The sequence below is a fragment of the Adiantum capillus-veneris genome, chromosome 8 (genome assembly GCF_014529385.1).
Source record: "Adiantum capillus-veneris isolate H3 chromosome 8, ASM1452938v2, whole genome shotgun sequence".
NCBI lineage: Eukaryota > Viridiplantae > Streptophyta > Polypodiopsida > Polypodiales > Pteridaceae > Adiantum > Adiantum capillus-veneris.
The window spans coordinates 35,742,483-35,769,673 of record NC_140938.1 but is presented as its reverse complement, the minus strand read 5'-3'; the positions used below and the strand labels follow the sequence as shown (position 1 = coordinate 35,769,673).

The 27,191-nt window shown below is 40.2% G+C and overlaps 3 pseudogenes; 2 read left to right on the top strand and 1 right to left on the bottom strand.

Moving 5' to 3' along the window:
* Positions 1-436: 436 nt before the first annotated feature.
* LOC147451963 (uncharacterized) lies at positions 437-24,140 on the top strand (annotated as a pseudogene).
* Positions 24,141-24,185: 45 nt separating this feature from the next.
* On the bottom strand, positions 24,186-24,983 carry LOC147451962 (uncharacterized; annotated as a pseudogene).
* Positions 24,984-25,005: 22 nt separating this feature from the next.
* On the top strand, positions 25,006-25,526 carry LOC147451961 (uncharacterized; annotated as a pseudogene).
* The last annotated feature ends 1,665 nt before the right edge of the window (positions 25,527-27,191 follow it).

Below are 27,191 nucleotides of genomic sequence, written 5' to 3'. Positions count from 1 at the left end.
GTGTGACATGAGCCTAAGGCTATCTTTAGGCCCATGTCACAAGAGGCCGACGAACATTAATGATCTGGCATCAAAAGTCCAGATGCCCATGTGCTTAAAAAAGGGCTTGCCAGCATATGGAGTCACACCAAGCAGTAGACGGAGAGCGGAATGTTGACAAGTCAACAGACCAGTGGTTCCCATGCACCATACACTAGATTGATATAGGAGGGGGGAAACACAGTCTCTTGCTTACTCTAAACAATGCCTAAAAAGTTCAAAAATTTATGATTCCCTTGCCTTGCACTCTTAAAAGTGTAAGTAGATCTCTCAATACATACCTCAATCCATAAACCTACATGACTTTGCACACTCTGCATTCAACTTCCCCAACTCCGCCATCATACTCCTTTTTGGATGCAATGCTACAAAGGCAAAATCCTCTTCTAATTTGCAAATGAGTAGCACTGCATGCATGGCTTATGAAAAAGAGTGCAAAAAAAACATAGATGAGATCCATAATTGTGATTAGTATATGATTCCAAACAAGGAGCTCAATCCTTCCCAAGACATGAATGCCTTAGGTTGCAAGCAAACAATGTTCTTCATCGCAATAGATCCTTCTCTTGTTTTCTTGGCATGGAAACCACACATTCTTCTGCTCAATTGGAACACCACAAGCATAGATTGGCTTGCTTTGACTTTCCAAGATCGTATGGAGTGTTTATCAAGTGATGGATCATGTGGCCACGACGGCCTTGGCAAATTTACATGTTCCACAAATATTTGCTCTTTTGAGAATACCAAGTCCACAAATTGCCGCTTTGCCTGCATGATCACCTACTTCTCCGCCTCTTCTGCAAGGTTCTCTTCTCCGGCTCCTCCCCATCTCTCTCTCTCTCTCTCTCTCTCTCTCTCTCTCTCTCTCTGTCTCTCTCTCTCTCTCTCTCTCTCTCTCTCTCTCTCTCTCTCTCCCCCCTCCATGTATGTGTGCATATCCATGGGAATACGTAATTGGCGTGGTCTCAACAAGAGTGGGAAAGATGCAAATGAGCTTAGGAACCACAACCAACTATGCACAAAGACGTCACTGACTTCATTCATTAACAGAAAGAGGCCTGCAACATTTCAACCATACATACATGCAACCTAGAAATTACATTGACATATGAAATGCTACAATCACAAAGGACATGGAAACTTGTAAAAGTGCCCAAGCTTGTTGTACCTCAGCCATGACACAAAAAATTGCAACACAAAACTCACAATCTAAAGTACCCATACTAAATGGAAAAAGAAAAAAATTCAGTTGATCAACCATACATTTCATCATCAGATGACGAGGCTTGATCTTTGCCGTCCTTAGTCTCCAATGAATCTCCAAACACAATTACTGCATTCCTCCTAGTATTCTCTTTGAAGAGTGCTGTAGCAAATTTTCACGTTGAATAGCTCCATGCGCTTTCTTCTTTCCATCTGCTGCACTCATTGATTTTTCAATGTGCTCTTCAATATCCATGTCGTCTTCTTTGTTTTCCATGACAATATCACAATCTTCTTCTTGCACATCGCTAGCCTGACCATGAGCAATACACTCCTCATTTGTCAATGGCCGGATTGCATGCAACTCCATTAAGCTAGTGGAAGTTGTCCTTCTCTGTTCTTCTATGTTGTCAGCACTCTGAAGGTTTTACTCTGCTTCAACAATCCAATCATTGTCAAAATTGTGTTGATGCACTAGACAAATATTATGTAGCACCAAAAAGCAACGACCACACTTGGCACATCGCTTAAGCAAGATATCAAACTGAGCCTTAAGCATGCCAAAATCTCTTTCAACAGGCATGTGTGTACTTGGCTAGATGAAGTTCCAATAATACCTATCCTCAGGAAGGCCTTTCTAATTTCCTTCGAATGGGACCAACATGTAGGAGTGTGCTAGATATGTGCAATCATCGACCAAGCAGTAATCTCCCAACTCTCCTCTTTGACATCTCTTTCCCAGCATACTCCTAGAGAAATTCTTTGAATCACGGACTGACCTGCCCATCCCACATCATAGTCCCAAATCATGCAATTGGTAGAGACTGTTAATTGCAGCAACACGGAGTGAAATCCCTTTGTGTTGAAGTAGTCAGCATGATTAAATTTTGGTGCTATGATGGGTATATGTGACCCATCAATTTCACCACAACAAGTAGTATTCCTCAAAGAGCTTCAAAGCCTACTACTAATTGTGTCATCCTTGCCATGGATGGCCAAAATTTGTCTAGATTATAAAGACCAACTCTTGTATGGTGGAGTAGAAGTCAAGAATGATAGATGTAGTTGTACTACAAGCCATGACTAACATGCCTGCTAACACTTCAATGTTTGATCCACTGGAAAGCGTGTGAACCGCAAGAGAAACTCTCTTCTAGATGGGGTTATAGCATTTCACATGTTAATGTTTTCTTCTTCATTTGTGGAGCCACCATCTTGCATAAGTACTCAAAAGTTTCCATGATGATTCGTAAAGGTCGCTTGAACATGAGACTTGACCATGACCCTAATAAGAAACTTTCAAGGTAGTTTTGCGATTGTGCAAAATCCCATCAGACCTTCCATTCATGATCTTGTCTGCGAGTTGAGATGCTATCCAAAAAAGACTTGATGTGCCCAACAGTTTGCACCAAATGCACCCATGCCCTCACAATTGAAGCATGGCTATTCATTGATCCTGCGACCTCCAACATAAGTAGCACACACATTCTTTTCATAGCCAAATTCTGGTCCTTGTCCATGGATATCTTGTGTAGCCTAACAAAGAGTGGTCTAAGTAGTCAAGTTAGGTTGATGAGAAGATGGTTTTTAAGCACTTAGGTTGGTAACAAACTGATTATAAATATTTAGAAGTACCAAAGCAAGTAAATAAGTGATCTTGATTGAAAAATTCAATAATTAAGTGTCCATTCAAAACAAATACCCATGATGAGAAAAATTTGAAATTAGTCTTCATTCAAACAAGTTTTTCAGGTGGATGAAAAACTAAACTTAGATACTTTGGAAACCAAAGCTGAAGATAAATAATCTTGACAAGATAAATCTGAAATAGGTGCTGCTTTGAAAGTAGTACTCATGAGATGAGTCAAAGCTGAAATTATATAAGTATGGATGAAAATGAAAGCAGAAACAAGTGTTACTAAAAAAGTCTGTGGAAAATCCATCCTACCAATTCTTCCTAGATTCTTCCAGAAGCTCAACAAGATTGACTTGCAATGCTGCAAGAATATCTAGCTTTTGTTTTTCAAGTGCTTCCATTTGCTCCCTCGACTCCTTCAACTCTTTGATCAAATGTTTACCACACTCAACAAGGTGCAAGATGGATTGGTCTTGCATTTTCCAAAGTCTCTTAGATCACAAAGTTTTGGAGCCCTCCTCCTTGCATAAGAGACTCAACTCTTCCCCTGTTACACCTTGCTCTAGAGGCAAGGATGTTGCATGGCTCATGAAAGATACATGATCCCTACTATGCATGTACTCATCAACAAAATCGTAAACATTTGCACAACATTTTCCTATCATTACTTGAAATGCTATTTTGAGCCTTGTCTCCCATGTAGTCATCATAGACCTGTCCCCATTTTTTTTGGCACGCTTCGTTGTTGTTGTCAAAGTCAACAAACATGGAGACCAACTTGGATTGAAATCTTGCTCCACAGATTGATGCCTTGGTCTCGGGGGGTTCACCATTTGGTACCTCCCTATATAACGTGCATTCGCGGGAGATTAACAAAACCCCTCTTTTAACATGTCTGATGAATACAATGACCCCTTATTTTAGGGTTTTTTTCCAAAATTGAATATGAAAACCCTTTATTTTAATGTATCTTTGTTAAATTGCCCTATTTTTTTTCATTTTAAAATCCCTATTTTTGAACTCACATTATACATTATCATGATTACATGGTGCACCCCATGATGCCTTGCTTTGATGGTTTATTGAACTCGTCGTGCGTTGATGCTCTTATGTGAATCAAATGCTCAACCCAGTAATCATGCCACTTTGACTTTGCCTCCTTTCCATCCTTTGCATTATTTGGTTTAGTAGTAACGGTGGAACTTTCTTGTGGTTTCTTTACTTTCTTCATAGTACTTGATGGAACATGGTCAGAAGGGTAGGCATGGAACAACGTAGTAAGGCATTCTTTTCATCGGTGATGGAACAAAGTAGAAGGAAGCTGAGTCCGGTGATGGAACAACGTAGTAAGGTAGCTGGTCATTACCAACTTGAGAACCAGCATTACATGGTGCACCCCATGATGCCTTGCTTTGATGGTTTATTGAACTCGTCGTGCGTTGATGCTCTTATGTGAATCAAATGCTCAACCCAGTAATCATGCCACTTTGACTTTGCCTCCTTTCCATCCTTTGCATTATTTGGTTTAGTAGTAACGGTGGAACTTTCTTGTGGTTTCTTTACTTTCTTCATAGTACTTGATGGAACATGGTCAGAAGGGTAGGCATGGAACAACGTAGTAAGGCATTCTTTCATCGGTGATGGAACAACGTAGTAAGGTAGCTGGTCATTACCAACTTGAGAACCAGCATATGAGTCACCATCACATTGTGAAAAATCTTTTGATTCCATTGCAAAAAGTTCCTAAACAAAATAGAGATGACAAAACATAGACAAGGCACAAAAGAGAAGGACACGCTCAGAATCACACATACCACCAATCCCACAAAACAAACACTAGGCATGTATATATATCACCTTTGGTAAAATTATGTTTATTTGGTGAAATTATATTCCAAGGAAACTTATTTACAAGGGAATTTTAATAGGAAAATAAATAAACTCCAACTCTTAAAATGAACAAAGTGCAAAGGACATTACCTGATGAAATGTTTTTAGAAAAGGCATAACTAAAAGCAAAGACAACCATCTAGCAATTGTGATCTATGCAAAATAATGATAAAAAGTATTACTTGTTGAGATTAAGATCAATGTACTCTCAACACATAGATAAAGAGGTCTTGTGTTTATACTTACCCACATATCTTTGAGATGGTCTGCCACAGTTTCTCTCCAAAGAAACTTGCAGGGGTTCTGCTGCTTATTAGCTATTGATGGGATTTCAAAGATAATAGCAAGAAACATAGATTTGGTTAGCTTGCTATAAGCACACATAGACAAGTGTGATTGAGAAAATGGTTTTGAAAGAAAACTAGAGAATTTGATGGAGTAGAGAAAAATTTTCATCAAAAAGTATTGAGTACCTTCTCCCTTCTCACAATCAGATCTTCACAAACTTCTGAGACTGTAGTGGAAGTCATAACTAGCAAGGAGAGATGGGCAACCTACAACAAGCTTTTATAGCGACAAAACTCAAAATTAAAAAATTATTTTGCACTTCTATTGGCGGTCTTAGCATAATATCAATCTGGTGGATTAGAACCTGGCTACTGCATGGAGGTATGGATGCACCAAATGTGATGGATTGAGGACTATAATAAGAGAGTAGGAGTTAGTGATTAGAGAAGAGGGAATGCAAGAAGAGATGGGAAGATCTTTGCGCACACACCTTGATCCATCACTTAACTCTCACAAGCTCAAGGACATGATGATAATCTCTCACTAATGACTAACATTCACACATAAAATCATTCCCACACAAGCATATGGAAGCCAAGATTAGAGAAATGCAATGCCATTGCCTCAACCCACACACTCTAATCAAGCACACACGTGAAGAAAGTGCACAATACATGAGGAAATTAGCAAGAGAAGAGAATGATTAGATGAAATTAGAGACTAATAATCACAAGTCTAAACATCACAACACATAGAGATATGGGAGAGAATCATAGAGAGACAAATAGCTTTGCATTATCAACTCAATGCTAGCTACAATGTGAGACAGGAGCTCCATCTCCATTGCCACTTCTCTTTTCTACTCTCAACCCTAGATGTCCAAACAATGAGCTTCACATTGTAGCATTTGACATTTATACCTAGGGTTTTTTAAAGAAGTGTCCGACCGCCCAAATGTGCATAAAAGGCCTAGACTCACAAATACAAGCTAGAAATCTCATAGAGCCCATAGATACAAGAAAGGTACGTATACACATGTGTGTATACATCAATGGAAGCACAATGCATGTTTTTGATGCTCGCTCGTCAACACTGCCCCCTTCTAAAGCTTTGTCATCCTCCTTGACAAAGCCATGTCGAGGTAGACGTTTTAGAGGTGAGAAAAAGATCAAATTTTGTATACCAAGCTTGCGAAGCTTGTTTGAGACCATATAGTGCCTTATGGAGTTGAGAAACAAGGTCTTCTTTACCTGGAATAGCAAACCCTTCTGGTTGTTCCATATAAATTTCCTCTTCCAAGTCAGCGTTAAGAAAATAAGTTCGCACATCCATTTGATGAGATTCTAAATCAAATTGAACAACAAATGCCAATAAAATGCGAACAGTTGTAATGCAAATAACTGGTGAAAAGGTCTCTTGATAATCAACACCAGCTACTTGGGAGTAACCTTTTGCAACTAAACGTGCCTTGAACTTGTCAAAAGATCCATCTGCTTTTACTTTTGTCTGATACACCCACTTACACTTAATAGTTGTAGGACTAGGAGATAATTTAGTTAGTATCCATGTACCTTTAGAGATAAGAGAATCGTACTCTGCTTCCATAGCCTCTTTCCATTGATCCTTTTGTGGTGAAGAGATAGCTTCATCATAAGTAACGGGATCTTCAGAAGTAGAAAAAGCATTATCAACAATATCATCATCATAAATTTGACATAAGCCATGTTCAAAATCAATAGGTAGATCAACAAAAATATCAATATCATCATTGGGAGCATTTGGAATGGATGGTTGTGAAGAGGAAAGTTTCTCTATAGGAAGAGTTTCATCATCTGAAAGAAATGGAAAATCCTGAAGCAATGATTTAGTATCATCAAAATCATCCATGGACCATGAGCCTCCCATAAGCTATTCGTTAAAAGTAGCATCACGAATTTGTAGCCTTTGGAAGTGTCATAATATCCAATAAAAATAACTTTAAGACCAGGAGCATCAAGCTTTGTGCGTGTTTCTTTGGGAACATGAATTTAAGCAATACATCCAAAGGTTCTGAAATGAGATACAAAAGGAATGTCACCTGTCCATGTTGTGATGGGTATCTTACCAGAGGGTGCAGTAGTAGGAAGATGATTCTGAATAAATACTGCTATCAAAGTAGCTTCAGCACAGAAAACATGAGATAAACCAGAATGAATTAGCATACATCTTACAACATTCAGAATAGTGCGATTCTTTCGTTCAGCAACGCCGTTCTGTTGAGGTGAATATGGAATAGTGTGTTCATGATGAATTCCACTATCAACACAATAATTCACAAACTCTCGAGAAACATATTGCCTCCATTGTCACTACGAAGCTTCTTAAGGTGACGACCAGTTTGAAGTTCCACAGCCTTGTGGAATTTTTTGAAAATAGATAAAATACAGTCGTATACCGTGAGAAATCATCAATGAAAGTAATGAATTAGAGATATTGTGATCTCGAAGAAGGTAGAGGTCCACATATATCAGTATGAACAAGATCCAATATGTCATGAGAATGAGTTTTATTTGAGAGAAGAAAGGGTTTATGATTATGTTTCTCAAGAGCACAAAACTCACAAATTCGCATATGGAGATGAGATTTAAGATCCATGCCATCAACAAGATCACGACGCCGAAGATCAAGGAGTTTGGAGAAATCACCATGAACAAAACGGTGATGTCATACTTTGCAATCATGATCACCTGGAGCAGTAACAACATTTGCTACAGCATCATTGAGAGAGAGTTCAAACAAATTACTGTTTTGAGGAGCAGTGGCTATAGTCTGTCCATCTTTCTCAATTCGGCATTTGGTATGATCAAATCAAACAAAGAGACCAAGATCAACAAGTCTAGCAACTGAAAGAAGATTACGTTGAAGATCTGGTACATGTAATACTCCTCACAAAATTCGAGTGGAATAAGATAAGGTACCAATATATAAATCTCCAATACCCTTTACTTGACAAGTAGTATCATCAGCAAGATAAACAACACGTTGAACTGGCAGTGGATGATAGTTATGGAGCCACTTAGACTGATATGTCATATTTCCTGTAGCATCAGAATCAACAATAAAAAGTGATCCATCACGTACATGAAGTATTCTATCTGGAGCAACTGAACATAGGATGAATCTTGTTTCTGGTACAATGTTGTTTCGATGTTCAGTAGCATATGCTCTATTACGATTTGTGTCAAATCGACGCTTATAGCACATATGAGTGGGATGATCAGATCATCCACAATATTCACAAGAAGAAGAAGCAAAGTCTCTAGATAAACGTGGTTGTTTCGTGGTAATACTGTGTTCTTCATCATATTGACGTTCCCAAAAATCATCTTCAGTATGGCCATTTTTGTTGCAATAAGAACATTGCTTACTAGGAAATTTGAGATGAGAAAAAATATTACCACAACGGCCACCTCTGCGGTTTCTTCTTTGAAACGGGTGCCTTCGAGCATAAAAAACACGTTCCATCTGTTGTGACTCAGTCTCCTCTTGTGAAATCATAGTTGTATCATGACCAGCATTACGTCGTTCTTGACGTTGAGAGTATTCAATTAAAGACATGCAGGCTTGGTCGATATCAAGACCATCTTTATTAGAGAGAATAGTAACAATGTTATCATAAGAGGAGTCCTTCACCGTATCAAGGAAAAGTGTAATTAGCTGCTTTTGTGGAACAGGATCACCGACAGCAGAGAAAGTTGATTAATAATAGATTTGAAAGACTCAATATGTCCCGTCATGGCAGTACCAAATTCATATTGTTTTGTTAAGCAACCCTCTCAAATAAAGTATTTTTGTAACAGATTTCTTCTAAAAGTTTGCGATAAGGTACTTCCATACATCATGGGAAGTAGGCAGCTCATATATATCAAGCAAAAGAGAATCATTAAGAGCAGAAATAATATACTGACGAGCTGCTTTATCACGTCGTTGCCAATCCGTATACGCAAAATTCCAATCTTCAAATATAGGTCCTTCCGTGATAAGCACGTTATCATGATCAATATCAATAGGCTGAGGCGGACAAACACGATTTCCAAGGACAACATCAGAGAGTGCATCGCCTTCAAGAATTAACAACATCTTTTCTTTCCACCCTAGAAATCCTTGGCCTTGGAAAGGAGGAACATAACGCTAGCCAGAAGGAAAGCCATTGACGAGAATAGTCATAGCCATATCTGGTTGCGAGAAGATGTATAAGATAAGATCGGAGAATCAGCACACCATATATGGTGAAGGTTGCAATTGAGAACGAGAGAAATATGATGACTGTGTTCTATCAACGATAAACACAAGAAGGATGCTCAATACACGTCTAAAGATGTGAAAGACGTTATTCAAAAAAGCAGGGAAAAGGAGATGTCAATAATAAAATAGTCCTCAAAATAGAGTGACGTGAGACGAGAGTCCTCAAAATAGAGTGACTTGAGATGCAATATTGACGGCCACAATATGAATAAAGCTAAACTTGATCGAAAAAGTTAACACCAAAAGTAGAAAAACGATCGCGAACGCTTCACGAAGACGCACGACGAAGAAAGCTGCGTCAAGCTTAATTTGCAGTAAAAACAACATAACTTTCTTCTGTTAACTCTGATTGATGCAAACCTACAACTCAAAATGAAGAGCTTCAGGAGACGAACAAGTTTTGGGTAAAAATTGCCATTGCGCTACGCTCCATCGCGCTTTTCTCGTTTCTCCAAATTTTGAGCAAAAGACCCCCAAAAATTGAGACGAAGTTCAGGGTGTCTAAAAACAAATCGACAAGAAAACGTAATCAATGATTTATTATATCGATTAGCAATAAAAACCATAGAAAACACTAATCATATTCTTCTTAACACAAAACAACCACAGTTACCAAGAATCAATCCTCAAAAAATAAAATTTGTAGCAATTTTGAATCTTACATGCGAATCGCATACACATACTGTTTTGTCACCATGAATTGAATCGGCGCGTGATCTCTACTGCTCTGATACCATGTTGAGATGTAGAGAGAGAGAGAGAGACGAGACAAGAGACACATCATGTATGCTCCCAAAGATAGATTCATATTGAGGACAAGATACAAATATATAGGTGAGACCAAGTTGAGTACAGTGAGCCATATATAGCTCCAGCAGCTTCTTCTTCTACCTTGACTCATTTTTGCTTTATAGGCTCCAACTTCAACCCATAGGCGACTGCCTCAGTCATGTCCTCAACTAGCTTCTTCATCCCTTCTTTGCCAAAGTTTGTTCCGAAGAGCTTACTTGTTTCACTTAAGTGAATTTTTCCATCTTTAAAGAAAACAAGCCCCTTTTCAAAGCATCTTTAAAAATTTCACAATCCCTTCTTGTATGGTCAGTACTATCACACCATATGCATCTATTTACAAAACCTTATCTGCAATGAGATCGTTGCCCTGTAGGTGGATGTGATGGTTGCCCCTTCTCTTCTAGCCTTGTAAGCTTTAGCTTTAGCTCTTGCATTCCTTTAACAATATCATCTAGGATGGATTTTTCACTCTTTGGAACCACAATCATAGGCTCTATAGGAATCTCAGGAACGCTTGGGACTTGATTAGGGCTGATTATCATCTTGTCTCTTCGTAGTTGTCGCTTAACTAGCACTAAAATGGTGTCTTCGACCTCATTACAATGGTTCTTTAAGTCTTGTTCAACATCTTTGTCCTCATGTAGTAACTCTAGCTTCTCTTCAATCTCTTTACCTGTTGCCTGCAAAAATAGCTTTGTCTTCTCTTAGTTCAGGGTAGCCTTTTCATTCCTTGAAAGTTGTTCATAGCAGCGTTCAAATTCCCTTAGCAGTTGTGTAAGCAAAAGTCCCTCTTTTGGCCGAACTACCCACTCTAAAAAAGTCCTCTTTGTCGCCCTTTTGGATTCTTCCATGAAATAATCTTCTTTTAAGAATAATTTCAATGCTTCCCAAGCTGCTCCATGCTCATTTTTAATTCCCCTTACATGCTCTCTGATCTTGGGAGCCACAACTGGTTCAAAACTTTGCACCATCTCTGCTTTGGGCACTCGATGAATCTCCATGTACTTTACATATCCACAAAGTTACTTTGCTAGATCTTTACCTTTAAACTGGTCCATTTTATGCACCACATATTGAAGCGCTTTGGTTGAGCAAAGCTTCTTTCTTTCCGTAGCTTGCTGCTGCTACATAAACACCACAAAAGCTTGAAACATTTGCATTGTGACTGGATCCAACCGAACCCCCTGTTGCTCTTGTTGCTCCATAGATTTAAAACTTTGTTTTGATACCTTCAATGAAGATTTTGAACCCACACGTCGGGTTCACCAAAAATGTGTCAAGAAGTGCACAATGCGACTAGGAAAGCGTCAAGCCTCTCACTGTGAGGATTCGTAGGAAAATCAAGCAAGGCGTAGATGATTTAAAGACAAAAACACACTCAAATAAAAAAATACTCCAGCCATGAAAGCTGCATTTTGAAAAAGAACCAATACTAACTCAAAACTCTTGTGTGTGTGAATACAAGGTGTAGCCTCGCCCCCAACTGCACAGATGCAGTGCTCATTTCACCTATTAAAAACCCTAAATTGACGCTTAGATTCTTCATTGTGACCATTTAATAGAAGCTTAAAAACTTCATTAGATAATCCCAAGTAGCTATTTGAGGAGGAGAAACCCTAATTAGAGGCCTCATAGCCTCGAACATGTAGTGGAAGCAGCACGGGACCGCACTAGCACCCTCTATTGAAATGATTGTATCTCCTTGCTTATATGCCCAAATGAGTTGATTCTTGGCTCTACAAGTTCCCCCTTAGCTGAGAAACAACCGAAACCTCATTGATGTGGCATTTTGAGCCATTGTTGGGCTATTTTTGACCATTTTTTGCCATTTCTCCCAAAAAATCTCCCTTTTGTCTGTAAAATGCCCAAACGAGCTGGGAAAAATCCCTATATTTGTGGAAAATTTGAATTGGGCTCAAGTTTCATATTGAGCATTATTTTCCCACTGGGTAAGCACTTTAGACACATCTTTTATCCATGCGCATGAAACTTGCTATTTTTTGCCAAGATCACCCACATTGATATTTCTAGGCAAAATGAGCATGCCACTTCGAAACACTTGACATTTGTACATTCCTAAAGAAAATTAGGCATGCGTTAATGTGGTAGAACATGCAATGATTCCACGTTTCTGACCTCGCCTACCTCATAAGGTATGTACACGCCTGCAACCATGGCATTCGTTCTCGCATATATCACACGAACTACATTGTAGCATTTGGTCCCACACATCAAAAACATTAAGAGTGAGGTATATTTTTAAAAAAACATTATGCACATGCCACCACAACAACAACATGTGTAGCAGAAGTGTGAGATAAGGAGTTAGAGAGAAAGATAGAGATCTGCAAACGTTACACCAAATATCACATCAAAACTCATGAGTCACAAGCATCAAATGCATGCGTATATTTTACAAATAGAGTAGATGGTCATTTACAAAAAAGAAATCTCTTGTCGTTGCATATCCATTCATGCTGGCATGCCCACAAGGATGCTTTATTGTCAGTGAATTCAAATTACTTGGCCGCATGGTGCACGACGCCATCTAGAACCCAAGAACTGGGTATTCCATAGCGCTTCCCCAATGGTGCTAGTGAAGTACATGACGTGTCATGCAGTTAAGACTACTGGTATGATCTATGAGATTCCATAATGGGAAGTACGGTGCTATGTGCTAAATATTGTTCATACTACACCTTTATGCTACGAGAGAGAGAGAGAGAGAGAGAGAGAGAGAGAGAGAGAGAGAGAGAGAGAGAGAGAGAGAGAGAGAGAGAGAGAGAGAGAGCTATTGTCAATGTTTCATAGTGGATGCCTAATGATCATCAGCATGGTGATAGCTATCATACCCTCCTTCTTTAAAAGCTTCTAGTGGTATAGTGACTACTTACTTGTGATTGTGATCCCTTGAGAGTGACCTCTTCTCCCTTTAAAAATCCGAATAGAGGACATTTCAATAGAATATTTTAGTGCCGATCTTATCTTAGACGCATGGGACCAAGCACATGGATCTGGCGCTTATCGTTGTTATTTCCCGATCAAATGTGATTGGCTTTGTTGTTTTCCTTCAAGATGCCCTTTTACATGATCCCAATATTGCCTTTTTCCTTTGTGTTGATTGTCGTTTGGGCCATCACAATCTTGTGCATTTAGTGCATGTTAAAAATGAGTGCATAATGTTTGTGGTGTGTGTGCGTAGGTAATACAAGAGATGAGGAAGTGGTGATGAGAGGTTGAGAGGGAGGATGTGCCTTGATTACTGGGTGTGTGTATGTGGGCTAGTTGTGTGTGAATCAAAAAAAGAAAACCAAATTTTTTCTTGCTTTGAGGCGGTCGACAAAGAGAGAGAGAGAGAGAGAGAGAGAGAGAGAGAGAGAGAGAGAGAGAGAGAGAGAGAGAGAGAGAGAGAGAGAGAGAGAGAGAGAGAGAGAGAGAATGAAAAGGAGTGGGAGAGAGTTGCAAATGGGTGTGAGGGGGAGGGTGCATGTGTGCAAGTCCATGAGTGTTTGTGTGTGTGTGTACAGAGAGAGAGAGAGAGCAATGAGTGTGTGTGTGTGTGCAGAGAGAGAGAGAGAGAGAGAGAGAGAGAGAGAGAGAGAGAGAGAGAGAGAGCACTCAACAAGAGAGAGCAATGAGAGGGAATGAGAGAGAGACGAGAGGGGGGTTGTGAGGATGAGGGTGTGTATGTAAGGTTGATCTAGATTTTAAACTCTCTGTCAACGTGGCAGCGGGTCCCGCTCACCGGCAACCAGATGGATTTTAAAATGTAAAACAATCCCTCTCCCCGCCGGGTTTTTAAACATTAAAGTTGTTTGAATTCAAGATTGTGGATGAACAATTGTTCTATGCTAATGGTTAAGTCCTCGCCTTTGTCCGTGGGCATGTTGTTTGAATGTCACAAAGTTATGTGTCTGCTGAGATGCTTAATCATCTTTTTGATTGAGCATGCGCCCTTTGTGCAAGGGGTGGAAAGTTCAAGTGCCCGAAATAATGACCTGCTGCACTGGCTAAATTGGTCAACACACTCGCCACATGGAGGACTTTCAAGGATGTCACATCCTTGAGAGTCAGATATCTACTCAGAGCCGTGTATGTGTGTGTGTTGAGAGAGAGAGAGAGAGAGAGAAAGGGGGGGGGGGGGGGGGGGGGGGGAGAGCGAAAGTGAGAATCTAGGGGGGCTGAGAGGGGGATGAGGAGGTGTGTGTGTGTGTAGCTTATCAAGCTATTCAAGAGAGGGGGAAAGAGGGAGACTGGCCATGAGCTGGCTAATGACAAAGGCGGGGGGGTGGGGAGAGAGAGAGAGAGAGAGAGAGTGAGAGAGAGAGAGAGAGAGAGAGAGAGAGAGAGAGGGAGGGTGGTGGCACGAAGCAAGAGGGAGAGAGGGCGGGTAAGGCCGAGGGTGGCGGCCAAGCAACAGAGAGAGAGAGCGTGTGTATGAGAGACTGAGAGAGTGTTGTTTTTTATAATGGACGAGAGAGAGAGGGAGGGTGGTGGTGCCAAGCAAGAGGGAGAGAGGGAGGCGAGGGAGGCTAAGGCTTAGGGTGGCGGCCCCTTGAGAGCACAAGGGAGGAAGGTGACAGCCCTGCTTGCAGCTTAAGAAAACGTTTTCTTCTTCAATATTATGCTCCTCATGGGCTAGCTCCCACGGCCAAAGGTGGAAATATCTTCAAGGCTCCCTTCCGTAGGGTAGCATCCCAAACTTGTTCAAGCCTTGAATGCATTTTTGAGCACAAAGCTCGTCAAGCCCTTTTAGATCTTCCACTTAGAGCTCATAAGTCGCGCGAGCTTGCAATTGTGTCGAGATGTGAGCATAGAAAAATGCATTTGGGAGAAAGACCTTCTCCTGTGAAAACAGTTTTCTTTGAGAACCATCTGCTTCTTTATTTTCCATGACGGACATAAATCAAATGATTGTTGAGGACTACCCCTCTTGACTAGTTTCAATCTCTCACCTACATCGGTATCCCGAATAGTGTTGAACTGCTTCAACTTCCAAGATGGAAAAAATTATTTTCTTTATTTTTTTAATTTCATTTTCTTCCTAGCTATGTTCAAGCGATGACTTCTGGTGGAGGGGGGGGGGGGTGAAAAGCATGCATCAGTGTATATATAGTGATGCACCTAAAGTGTGTCACCCAAACAATAAACAAACAAACACACCCAAACCCACAACCAAACTATATAAAAATTTGGGGCACCACCTAGTGTTGGATGAAAACTAGGACATGTAGTGAGAGAGAGAGAGAGAGAGAGAGAGAGCATGCGTGTGTGTGCTTGGGCTGCTTTGAAGCTTAACAACTATGATAAAGAAAACCCGGTATACACACACAGAGGGGAGAGAGAGAGAGAGAGAGAGAGAGAAGAATTGGTCTGGTTTGAAACATAATGACTATGATCAAGGAAACCTAGTATGCACACACAAAGGAGAGAGAGAGAGAGAGAGAGAGAGAGAGAGAGAGAGAGAGAGACACACACACACACACAGAGGAAATGCTTGTTGCACTAATACCTGCTCACAAAGTAGCCATGACCAAACAAGGTGAGATTAGCATTTTGTTCAACATAGATTGAGTAAATTACATCACAACAAATCACAAGAAAATCCCCCCCAATCACTCTTTTAAGGCCAAGGGAGTCCTCTCCACCTTGTCACCCTCTTATAGTATGTGGGATTTATGGCCAAATCAATAACAACACACCAGAAACAAGCTATCAAGACCTTAAGTTAAGAAAACACCAAGAGACTTACATCACATCATTGTTCTCCATGACTTTATGTTGAAAGAGAGATAAGGTAGCCATGCTTAGTCCAAATCCACCTCCTTGATTCATCAAAATTGTGTGTTTACAATTGGTAGGATAAATGAAGGCTTCCTACTCTCTATTGAATGATTACTCTGTCTTAAATGGCATAAAACTCCCTTGTTAATCACACCCCTAAGTGAAACACATGCATGTGCATAAGTTAATGACATTCCACTCAAGAGCTCCTTCTCAAGAGATTGAGCTTGGCTTCTAAATCTATAGCATAGCACTCTTTCTTATGGCTCATCGCCCTTTGAGGACTAGGGTTACTGATCTAACCATGGATGGATTATATTTTCAGCATTTTATCCATTTTATTGCTTAGAACTATCAAGAAGGTTGTGGGATAGAGAAATAAAAGAGAGGAGATAAGTGGAGGTGATAGGAATTTACATAGAAGGGTTAGTGCTAGTAGATTAGTAGAGTTAAGGTACTTTTTATCGATTTACAAATGGATTTGGATACTTACAATGAGAGTATCCATGTAGAATAAAAATAAGAAAGATAAATACTTGAGAGGTAGGAAAAGATAGATTTCTTACAATGTTGATGTTCCGAAAAGCTTGAGTAGACCAGTTTTTCACGCTTGTTGACGGTCCACTAGCTTTCACGGCATGGTTTCTCTCCATTCTTGAACTTTCTTAAGAGCCAAGGTGATTAAAGATGAGTAAGACATCACCATGATGCCATTCTTTAAGAGAAGAAGCTGAATTTTGTGATTATTTCTATAGAAGTTAATTATTTGGAGGAGAAAAAATGAGACTAAGAAAACAATTTTGAAATAGAAGTGTGTGTAAGAGGAATGAGTTCTTCATGGTTTCCCTTATTCTTCAAGGTCAGGAACAAGGTGAGTATGGTGCAAAGAACAGAGGTGAGACAGATAGGGATGATGAGAGGAGAAGTGTGTGTAAAGGAGGAAAATGATAAAGTGGAAGAGGAAGTGTGGCTGCATGGCATGGGCAGATTGGGATCCACCAATTGAATCATATCTCACAGACTGTAGCTCAAAAAATTATTATAAAAACATTTGAGGTAAAAGTTCAGCTTTTGGAGAGGAAGTGGACGCTAAAAATTCTGCAAAACTGGTTGTCTTCTTCCACTACACAGAGTCTTTGTGGGGTCCTTCTTTGGATGATTCTTTGAATGCCTCAAAGAGAAAGCCCCCCATAATGCATGCATGCATGCCACATATTCTTGACCTTATTTTGTGGGTCTCTAAGTGAAGATATTGGTGAGCTCATGATATAAAAGAATAATACAACTTAGAAAATCAAATATTGGAGGTCTCTAAAAATATCTACATGTGAATATGAAATAAAAATAGATGTAGGTAGAAAAAATATAAAGAGATCAATTTTTGTAAAAAAAAATCTCTCATTATAAGGGTACCATCAAAATATGAATATTTTGGTGTTTTAATTTATGAGAGTGAAAATGAGAATAATTGTAGAAAGGAAAAAATCACAATAGTAAAAATATACTCACACAAATGAAACTAGTTTTTTAATTTGTGTTGGGGTGGAGTTACACCAAGGCTAATTTATAGCCATTTTGTTATTATTATTTGAAATATTTCCATACAAGCATACACATGTAAAAAAAAAAGCAAATTATTATGTAGGGTAAAATGTCAAAAATCGACGTATGTAGGCTCAATAAAAACCCATACTTCAATATAGGTATGTACACAAATTTTTAAAATAATTACAGAAGCACACAATATTTAGGTCAAAATTAGGGTGAAATATTAAGTACAAACTTGGTAGTAATACTTATCTATATATTTTTTGTCTCCCCTAAATAGATAGCTAGCTACTTGAGGTATCTTCCATGAAAATAATAGGTCCCATAACACACACAGACCCACACACACATACATATGAACAAGTGAGGATATCTCCATAGTATTAAAGTAATTTTTCTTGGTTGAGGGGGCTCACTACGGTAAATATGGAGAGCCAAAAAACGGCTATCAATAGGTAGCAACGGAGGTGTATGCCTCAAATGGTTTTTAAGGCCAGAAGGGAGCCAGAAAGGGTCTAAATGGGATGGCATTTTCAGAGGTGTGAGGTAGAACTTCAAGTGCTAAGAGAGATTGTCTAGAGGGCTCCTCAAACGAAGCCACGGGTTGCGAGTTAATGAATTTGAAAGCTATAGATGGTTGCAGATCCAAGACAGATGGGAGAGATGATCACATGTGTTCAAGGTTGGTTCCAGTGGATAAATGTGTAGATCTTGAGTTATGGAGCCTCTCAATCATTTGAGATCGACAATCAAAGTCTTGGATGTCAAGATATTACCAGATGAAGTTTTGTCGACTATCGGTTCTGAGTCAGTTTGACTGCATGGAAAAATACTGTATCAAAAGGTTTTTGGAGTTTGACATCATTTTCAAGGGTAGTATCAATTGTGTGGAGCTGATAAGAAAAAACAGCATGTCAATTGTAGCTATGGATGCCAACATACGGTATGTTGAAGTTTGGATCATTTGTTGGGCCTTTTTTTTCCCGTTTTGGGGCGCTTGGTTGAGATTATCTGATAGGCAAAATGGGGAGGGACTGGGTGGATTTGAAGCCTAGCATATCAGCTTTGATTTGGGCTTGAATGCTTGTTCACCAATGCTAGGAGCACCAAGCGGCAGAGATATGAAGGTTGTAGAAAAAAAGGTACTCTTCATTTTTTTTTTGGTGAACTTGGAAGACCTTGGGGTAAATTCACCCATGGATACCACATAGCGGTGCAATTTTCCCATAAGCGCTACCCCAATGAAGCAAAGCACATTATATGTGCTGGAACATGTGGTCCTCCTAATAAGTACAAAGGGAATAGATCCCCTTGGAGCTCTCACGAGCTCAATGATGGCAGATTTACCATGGCACTGCGAGCGTGAGTCATGGTGGAGCTTTTGGGCATGAACCGGTGGACATGGCTATTGTTGATGCTATTGTTTCTAGGGTGTCATCCAAACAATGATGCATAGCAATTGCTGTCGTAGTGGTCCAGTTTGGGGCTTGTCACATGCGGCCTTTATGGTAGGAGGGGGGTCTCTCACCCCTTGTCCCACCACCATGACAACAAGGGATGTCCCCAAGAGGTGATTCCCATGTTTCCTTCCCAAAGAGAGTGGTTCTGAGTCATTTGTGATATTGGGTCCCTCAAAAATATTTTCATTGTGTGTCTCCTTCTCACACACATGCTTCATGCAACAAAACTTACATGAGATGGTCACTCTTTGACAGATCTTTAGTAGATCCTTTGGTAGAAGGCGACTCAAATAGGACTTTAGCTGATATCCATTAACCTTCTTGGAATGCTCTGCCATTCAAGTCCATGAGTTAGTAGTGTAAGGTCTCCACCTTTCTAGCTGCAGAGAAATGAACTCAAAGATTTACGAGAAAGCATTGGACATACAAACACGTAAAACACTATCTCAAAAGCAATTACAAATGGTATTTTGGAATCTTAAGCACATCAAACCCAGGGCTATAAATTTTCAGAATTAAGTTCGGACAAACAATGAACCCGGTAGTCCCTCCAGAAGACTCAATGTAAATTAATTTTCTACTAAGAAAAATTGAATGGTTGCAATAATCATTAACACTAGGTTGGTAACCTAACAGGACATAAAAGTGTCCTTTCAGGGTTTTGAAAAAAACCTCCAAAACCATAGTAGATCCACTTATTTTGTAAAATCCTTTCATGAGGTTATAGTTCAAGGCCTACTACACATGGAAAAAATAAGAAACTTGTAAAATTTATCATCTTTTGGTCACACCAAGCCTCCAAAGTTGATGGACTAGTGCATTTTTATCAAAACAGTCATTTATTACGTTTTGTTGCACAAAAATAAGATTAGGGATTTTTGTAGGACTTGATATAAATTCCCTAGTTAACTTCAATGAGTTGGTGATCATAACATATGATTGCTTCTCACTCACTATTTTTTGTTTTCCCAAAATAAATAAGTACAAAAAAGTTGAATTTTTACCATTCTGCAAACCTATCATCAAAGTTTCTATAGCCACGCTCAATACAAATAATATATGCATGTTTTCTTAGTTCCCTATTGTCCTTTATGTTCATAAGGAGCCATGGAGCATGTCAAAAGAATAATACATCTCTTACCAAGGGGAATCTTGGGGACAAAGATGAAGTGCTAAATACAGCAAACATGAAAAAATTGGGTTCAACATTATGAGTTGTAGAATCCCATAGAAACTATTCAATATCTAGCCAAATTTGATCCTTATGACTAGATATGGTTACTACCTACAAAATGCATGTAGTTGTCACAAGAAACTAACAATATTCAAAAAACTATACTTGATATACTAGAATGTTTCATTTTCTTCTATAATTGAAAAAATCAACCATCGTTCTATACTATGCAAAATAGGGTATTAGGTGCCCCAAAACTCAAGGAATATTAGCTTTATGTTACAATATGCGACATAGAAAATAAAAAATGCATTTGGATATCATGAAATCCACCAAAAAAATCATAGAAGAGCTAAAATTGGCTAAAAAACAGGATTTAACAATTTTTGTAATTTGGTCATAACTTACAACTTTAATGTTTATTTCTCCCTAGAAGCATCAAGACATGTTGAGGACTACTAAAGATAGTTCTCTAGCATTATAGACCTTACCAACATAAATTCTAGAGTGGTATAGTTGAAAAAAGGCAAAAATAGGACCAGTTTTTTTACATAGTTTAGGTTGTGAAATGTTGTGCAAGGACAATGTTAAAGATGGAATTGATATTCCAAAAAAATGTGGAGTTTTTTTCATCTCATGAGACAACTTTCTAGATAGATAGCACCTCAAAATCCATTTTGAAACTCTTGACATAATTCAAGGAAAATGGTCACTTAACAGGACATAAAAGTGTCCCAAGACATAAAAGTGTCCCATTACCAACCTAGTGTTAAAGCATAGACTTTTACTAAGGCCTCCCATATATTTTTTCATATATTTATGAAAATAATAGAAAATAGCCTATAAAATTAGCACAACTAATTTTTGAATCAGACAGGCTGTGGGATGAGATAGCAGAAGCTTCTAGGCACGGATCTAGCAGCAGATGGTGCCTTCTTGAGGATGGGGGATTCCCAAAGAGAGTGGTTCTAATTCATTTGTGATTGGGTCAGATGTAGCTAGAGAGAGCCTGAAAAACTATAAATAGGACCCTAGGCCTCTCATTTTATTTTAGACTTAGATACTTGGCTATTTCTCTCTCACATAGAGAGAAACTCTACTTAAAAATGAGTTCTACCAAACATCGAGCGAACTTATCCGAACAAGTTCAAAACCGAGCAAAGTTGCCAAGTGAGTTTCTCACGTATATATATACTTCTTTTCTAAAAAGAGATTTCACAGAGAGAGAGAGAGAGAGAGAGAGAGGTAGAGAGGTAGAGAGAGAGAGAGAGAGAGAGAGAGAGAGAGAGATTTCTCTAAATCCAATCAATAAATGTCAGCACCATTGCTCCTTAATCATGACTATACAAATCTTGTCGTCCTTATACATGTCACCATTGTTGGCAAAAATCTAGTCGTCCTTATACATGTCACCATTGTAGAGAGAGAGAGAGAGATTTCTCTAAATCCAATCAATAAATGTCAGCACCATTGCTCCTTAATCATGATTATACAAATCTAGTCGTCCTTATACATGTCACCATTGTTGGCAAAAATATGTTTTTTTGGGAACTTAAATATAGATCAATTGAACAACTTAGTTCATAAAGATGAAAGATGCAACTCCTTTCCATTTTGGATCATTGTTTGGAAAAATCTAGCAAATGTCTAGAAGGCCATAATTTGTTTGTGGCAAATTTCAAACTCTTTTGAGCTTGTGTCTGCTCAAGTCAAGGTGGTAAGGAAATCTTGCTAGTTGGATGAGGAAAAGGGTTGCATCGTATTGACATCCCAATTTTTGCAGATGATAGAGACTTGCCAAACCAAGAACTACCATATATGCCCACTAGGAAGAGCGCTATTAAGTGAGAGAAGATGCTTAGATCTCTCTCTCTATCTCTCTCAGAAAAAAAAAGAAACGAGAAACAATATCAGTATCACCGACTATTTTCATCATATACAAAACATCTTTACAACAAAATGTTGATCTTGGAGAATCTCCAAGAAAAAGTCTTTTCACTTCTAGGGACCAAAGCTGATGAGGTCTACTTCGATCTTTGACTATATTTCTTCTCTTTCATTTCACCTTGCACATTCTCCCACTTAAGTTTTAGTCCTCGTGAAAACCAATCTAACGTGTGAGCACAACGAAACCCCAGGGGATTCACTCTATAAACAAAACGGGACGCCACCTGTGAGAAAACAACTTTGATAAAACCCCTATATACGACTCATATTAGGGAATATGACCCCCCTTTCTACGCTTATGCGACAACCCATGCAAAAAACTATCATATCACTATCTTACAAATAGAATTTAGGTCTTACATTATCTAAATGATTAAAACTAGTCAAAGAGCGTGTAGCAAGTGACTGGAAACGTATTAAGGAACCACTTCTATTGATAACTCGATGTACCCTCAATGTGTCTTCGTTTGACTTTGAAACTATGTGCCCATTCAGCTTGCACTCTACCTACTCATCCACTTCGGGTGGGTCTAATTCTGACCCATCTAAATTACTCAAAAAGAATGGTTATAAAGTTTTGTTAGGTTCTCCATGTAAATTTGCATCTATACAAACTCTTTATAGCTTTCATCCTTCAACAAATGAACTATATACAAAGCAATGTTAGTTCTTGCATGTATCTTTGTAGCTATTGACTCACAAGTTCGAGGGAAGAATCTTTTGGGAAGCCGTGATTTTGAAACACAAAAGCTTCCTCTCATGTTTCTCTTTTCTCACCCCCCCCCCCCCCCCCTGCAAATAAATATGATACCCCTAACTTATACGCTTATGTAACTTGTAAAAAAAACCCCCTCCCCTACCCTTACGTGGTGCGGTAAGTTTTCCATGGTGAATCCCCCAGGAACGAAACTACCTTGTAGGATCTTCTCTCTCTCTCTCTCTCTCTCTCTCTCTCTCTCTCTCTCTCTCTCTCTCTCTCTCTCTCTCTCTCTCTCTCTCTCACAAGAGCGATTGAAAACTCAAAACAACCGATTGAAGGGAGGGAAAGAGGATAGAATCCGGCTTGAAATTTCAAGAAAATAGAGTTTAATTGTAAAAAATGTCATTATTTTGAGAATTTTCCCCTATGGATGTTTGTGAAATTGATTTTTCCCGGGAACACTATCTGAAGCATGTGAACGGGTGCTCTCTCTCTCTCTCTCTCTCTCTCTCTCTCTCTCTCTCGTCTTTTAGAGAAGGATGTGTTCACACCAGAGCACAGGTGCCCACCACAACAGTACTCGTTATTGAGAAATGATTATAACACGTATAGCTACTATTTCAGACCCGCGAGGAGCAGCACCTGCAGAAATGCATTCATCTTCTTCCTATGGCGCTCGGGCTCCTTGAGGGATTTGATCACAAGGGCAGCGGTGCTAGTTGCTCCCTTACTTCTAGTCCAACTCCAATTTAGAGTCACCATTGAGGGAGTCACCCGTAAACTCCACTAGACGGTAGACATGAAGCTGAGTGATGTATGTTTTGCACCCACGATGAAGATTCAATGATGATAAAGAAAGGGCAACAAGAATATGAGGAGGTGGTTTTTGTTTGTTTAACAGGAGGGGAAGTTGGAGATGCCTCTTCATTGGCGTCCAAGATCGGGCCTCTGGGCTTGTCGCCCAAGAAGGTAGGAGAGGACATTGCAAGGACTAGAAGGGCCTGCACATTATCGTCAAGCTCGCTGTCCAGAATCCTCAAGCCTAGATCGATGTCGTCCCTTCCACTATCTGCGAGGGATCCAATTTGGATGGCATCTCTGCTGGTTTTCTCTCCTTTCTTTCTGTTGCTTCTGCTTCTGCTCTCGCAACCCTGTGTTGCCCTCACTCTCTCTCTCTCTCTCTCTCTCTCTCTCTCTCTCTCTCTCTCTCTCTCTCTCTCTCTCTCTCTCTCTCTCTCTCTCTCTCTCTCTCTCTCTCTCTTTGTCTATCTGAACGGGTGCAAACCTCACAAATTAAAAAGTGTCATTCTTTGCACTCTTACATCTACAAGAACATGCCATCATAGCCCACAGTAAGCATGACACATTTCAGTTGTATGTATGCAGCACCCCTGAACCTCATAAGACACGACAAAGCAAAAGGTTGCGAGAGTGCCTGATCTATCTTTTTTTGAAACCATACAGTTCACTGAACAAATCAGTTTTGGCACTACCAAGGTTCACAATTTTGGGCCAACCATCTCTATCCTTGTCCTGCTGGGTGCACTCTTTGCAGTAGTAAGCCTGAGAAATGCTAGTACCTCCGCAGATGATGCAACGCCCTTGGAAGGATCCATAATTGCACTCATTGCACACTCAAACCAGAGTACAGGGGTGCATGTATGAATCATAAATCACGCACTGACTCCCATGTCTGCTCTACTGAGAGAGGAGGAAAAGGATGGAGGCAGTAGTCTGCCTGTGGGGTTGAGGGTATTTGAAGAAGCGCTGCTTGCAAGGGAGAGCACTCGACACTTGAGTTTTTTTGTGAGCAAGGACCTGACGGTGAGGTCACGAACATGGGACATTTTAGAGATGGTTGGGCTCTAGGGATAGCGAGTAATGGTGGGACCCAAACAATGTAGCGCCCCTACGGCCAGACATTCCCGGGCTTCCCCTTCGCACGCTTCAGTGATGGCCGCCTGCTCGTCGACCTCTTGGGTAGGTTTCCCTTGCGCTTCTCGCAGAGTCACCCTTTGCCATGGATGCTCATGAGTGGCCACTTGCCCCACGTATGCTGAGAGACTCTCTCTCTCTCTCTCTCTCTCTCTCTCTCACTCAACTCTCTCAAAGAGCGCGTGCTGGCATGCGCTCTTTGAGAGAGTTGAGTGAGAGAGAGAGAGAGAGAGAGAGAGAAAGAGAGAGAATCCATCACTTGCATTCTGAACCTCTAGCAAGGTATTCACTAGTCAGTAGCATTTGAGTCTGCCATACTACTGCAATGGCGAGCTCTTCCTATGTGGGTAGCAACAAGGGTCTGGCACTGTTGCTTCTTGCCATGCTTTTGGTGATGGGGATGGTGAGCCTCACGAATGCAGTAGTAGCGATGAAGAGGATGCCGGAGAAGAGAGAGAGCCATCTTTCGGCCTACAGCATCCCTTGGAGTTGGCCTCACCAGACACTCAGGCATGCCAGGAAGACAGCTATAACCCAATGATGGCAGACCCGTATGAATTCCTTGTGAGAGAAAGCACGATAAGTTCCTCTTAGGAGGATGTTTTGCAGCTGCTTTGTCGCCATTGCAGAAAGATCAACCCCTTTCTAGGCTCTGCGGCACCTCTGGCAGCAGGTGGGGACAAGGGCCACTATGGCGGCAAGGGCAGCGGTGGTTATGATCAGCATGGTGTTCAAGGTGGCAAGGGAGGCTATAACAACGGCCATGGAGGCGACCAGGGCAAGGGCCATGGTGGCAACTGCAATAAGGGTCATGGCGGTCATGGTAGCCACGGCCCGCATGGCTAGCTTGCTAGCTTCCAACTATAATCACTGGCTAGTCCTCTCTTGTATCTAAACTGCTAGGTCTCTTTAACATGGTTGCGGGTTGAGTAGATTGTTCTCTCTCTCTCTCTCTCTCTCTTTGTTTAGTGATATCTTTGGCTTATTCTGATTAAACAACAATTTCAAGATGTCTTATCATGTCAACATAGGGTAATGTCTTATCATGTCAATTTCTCTCTCACAATGCAAGTTTAATGTCTTATCATGTCAACATAGGGTAATGTCTTATCATGTCAACTGCTCTCTCACAATGCAAGTTTAATGTCTTATCATGTCAACATAGGGTTCCCTTATGCTGCACAACACTTGAAATTGGTGTTTAATCAGAATAATCCAAAGATATCACTAAACAAAGAGAGAGAGAGAGAGAGAGAGAGAGAGAGATCTCCATGATGAAGAGAAAGTAGAAGCAGTTGCGGCATAAGCAGTCATGATGGTCAAGCATCGCAACGGTGGACCTAACAAGCATGGAAGAGGCCACACCAACCACATGAGGTGCTCCAACTGTGGGTGATGTGGGCCCAAGGACAAGGCTGTCAAGCGGTTTCTTGTAAGGAACATTGTTGAACAAGTTGCTCTGTGAGATGTGCATGATGCTCTCATTTATGATGGGTATGCACTTTCCAAGCTTTACACCAAAATGCAGTACTGCGTTTCATGTGCCATTCACTCTCACGTTGTCTGTGTAAGATCCCGCACAACAAGAAGAGTTTGGGAGCCACCACAGAGGTTTAGACGCAAGGAGGATATGCAGAACCACAATTACCGTACCAATGTTACTGTTGTTAGGAAGTGAAGAGGTGTCTAATTAGTGCGTAAGCCATGAGGGGAAGAAGGCTCATGAATTTTGACTTCTATCATAGAACTCTTATAAGACACATGCTACGAGCATTGCCACTGTGGATGAAGCCATCAATAAGATGGATGTTGAAGGACTTTTGAGTCTTTTGGACTGGCTTGTATCTTATGTTTTTGAAATGTCTTTCTAAAGTTTTTTCCAAGAGAGAGAGAGAGAGAGAGAGAGACTCACTTGCTTCTAAGACACTAAGAGTGTGTGACAGAGAGAAGCCCTATGAGTGAACAAGAGACACGACACTGAAAATTCACTAAACTCGACCACTGAGAGTGAGTGACCACTGCTCGAAAAAAACTTTTTTCCAAAAACTTGTCAAACCTACATGTTAGAAACAATAGAGGTAAACTGACTAAATCTGAAGGTTTCTATACCAATTTACACTAATTTTTTTTCAAAATTTGGAGGTTTTCTCACCTTCAACTATAAAATTTAGAGGTAAATCTCTAAATTTGTAGGTGGGGTTACACTAAACCTAGGTTTTTCGAGCATTGTGAGTGACTTATAGAGGCGTCACTGAGTCTGAGAGAGAGAGAGAGAGAGAGAGAGAGAGAGAGAGAGAGAGAGAGAGAGAGAGAGAGAGAGAGAGAGAGAGAGAGAGAGAGAGAGAGAGAGAGAGAGAGAGAGAGCGTAATTGGATAGATTGGTTGAGAGCATGCACACCCCTTCCATGTAGAGCTCGCTGCTCAGTGGTGGAGTCAGGCCCACTTTTGTGGAACTCTAGAAGAAGGTGTAGGTAGGGATTGTTGAACAAGGGCATCAATGCATCAAAGTCA